Consider the following 2,440-nt stretch of genomic DNA (forward strand, 5'->3'; position numbering starts at 1 on the left):
TCCTTATTTGAAAGCATTTAGTTTATTTCTAATCTGCTGATCAAGTCTGAATATTATCTTTACAACTGTAGGTCTTTTCCAAATTTGGATTATTTCCTTATGATCTGTTTCCAGATAATATCAAGACACTTCTATGGCTTTTAAACCATATTGAGAAATTACTTTTCAAATGGCTTGTTACTGTAAAATCCTAATAGCTATAAATGAGTGAAAATTGTTTTCATAGCAGTCTGATTAGTATTTAGTAATATCATTATTTTTAGACAATGTCATCAGGAAAAAAGATACATCAAAATATACACTTACTGTATTAGGAAAATGAACAGAATGTAGAACTCTAATATTTAAAATAACAAAACCATCAGATAAATAAATGACCTATTATTAATACTCTAAGATTTAAACCCAAACTCTTTAAAATGTTATCTGTTTTAGTAAGGAATTACCTGACTAAAAGAGAGAGAGAGAACAAGGGGGAAAGAACTTGAGAAGACAGAGGAAGCGTTTTACGAAGACGGTGCTAGAAGCAAAGAAGGAAGCTCCTGCTCCTCCCAAAGCTGAAGCCAAAGCAAAGGCGTTGAAGGCCAAGAAAACAGTGCTGAAAGGGGTCCACAGCCACATAAAAAAGAACATCCACATGTCACCCACCTTCTGGTGGCCCAAGACACTGAGGCTCCGAAGGCAGTACAAATATCTTCGAAGAGCATCCCCAGGAGACACAAGCTTATTTAGTATGAATGTCATGGCCAACAAGCACCAGATCAAACAGACTGTGAAGAAGCTCTGTGACATTGACGTAGCCAAGGTCAACACTTTGATCAGGTCCAATGGAGAAAAGAAGGCTTGTGCTCAATTGGCTCCTGACTATAGTGCTTTGGATGTTGCCAACAAAATTGGCATCATCTAAACTGAGTCAAGCTGGCTAATTCTAAATACCAATTAATGGAGAGAGAGAGAGGGGGAAAAAAAAAAGACAGAAGGGAAAAGAAAAATAGGAATAAACAAGATAACAAAATATCAACCTAATTTTACCCTAAGGGCATTTCTTGGTTCCAGAAAATAGGAACAATTATTATAACAGCCACTTGAAGTGTGAGGGAGGCAGAAATCCAGACTTGGGGTAGCGTACCAGGAAGGTGTGAAGTCTAACAGGAGACCCTTCCTGTAGTAAGTTGTGATCCAAAAGGGTAAGGGCTGAAATCAGAATAGAATAGCTCCTACAGGGAATTACAACTGGTTTCAAACCACCTGGGTTGTCCAGGAAGCCCAAATCACTAGAACTATAAAGATCCAGCACAAAAAACTAGGGACAAACTTAGGGGGTTCTAGTACATGGCATACATACACTATCAAACATTACAAAAAACGCACAAGCAGTAGAAGACAAAATAGATGACTGGGACATAATTAGAAATTTAAGTGCATCAAAAGATTTTGCCAAAAGAGTAAAAGGAGCCTACAAACTGGGGGGTAGATTTTTTATGCAACGATGTAACAGACAAATAACAGACAAAGGACTAATATCTAAATTTTATAGAGAACTACAACAACCTCTACAAGAAAAAGAAAAACAACCCAATTAAAAAGTAAGCACAGGGCCACCACCACCAAACACACCATAGGAGCCATGACTGACAATGAAGTCATTCAGAAATGTCTACTAACTGATAGAGATGGCGCTGGAAATGATTGAATAATTAACCTGCTGGTGAAGAGTTTCATTAAATGGTACAGCTCTGGATCCCAGGAAAAGGGGTAAAGTACCAACATATGCTGAGTACACTGTCACAGCGCAAATTATCAGTGGGCAAAACTTTGCTGGTATATGATATGAATCTCAGAAAAAATGGAAAATATTTACAAAGATACAGAATGTAGCATCCCTGGAGCACATGCAAAACTTGCTTAGTACAAAAAGCAAATTCTTCAAATAAAATGAATATGAAAAAATCGCCAAGAACATGATGCTTAGCATCATCCAGATAGGAATGAAACATTAAAGGAACTAGAGGCTCTGGGAAAAGAATTAGAATGTCTTTCACATATTAAAGAAAGTGTTGATAAGCTGGAATTGAAGCTGAAATAATTTCACGTTCTTAATACCATCCATGAATTTCAGCAAACACTGGAAAATGATGAAAAATTCTCAGAGGTAGGAGAAGCTCAAGAAGCAAGTCTGTTAATAGATTCTAAGTCATAGATAAGCTAATTACTAAGAATAGTCATCTAGCTATATGACCTTGTTGTTGTGCTATTGAGTGGGTTCTGACCCATAGCAACCCTGTATAAGATTTCCTAGGAGCAGCTGGTGAGCTTGAACTACCTACCCTGCAGTTCAAACCAACTTTGCAGTTCACTGCATTAACCCACAATGCCACATCAGAACTCCTATATGACTGTGTTTAGAAATTCTTGTGCTCTTGAAATATATAAAATGTCT

The 2,440-nt window shown here is 37.1% G+C and overlaps 1 pseudogene; it reads left to right on the forward strand.

The window, feature by feature from the left end:
* The first annotated feature begins 637 nt into the window (after positions 1 to 637).
* On the forward strand, positions 638 to 2,200 carry LOC102841897 (annotated as a pseudogene).
* The last annotated feature ends 240 nt before the right edge of the window (positions 2,201 to 2,440 follow it).

The sequence above is a fragment of the Chrysochloris asiatica genome, unplaced genomic scaffold (genome assembly GCF_000296735.1).
Source record: "Chrysochloris asiatica unplaced genomic scaffold, ChrAsi1.0 scaffold00155, whole genome shotgun sequence".
NCBI classification, from domain to species: domain Eukaryota; kingdom Metazoa; phylum Chordata; class Mammalia; order Afrosoricida; family Chrysochloridae; genus Chrysochloris; species Chrysochloris asiatica.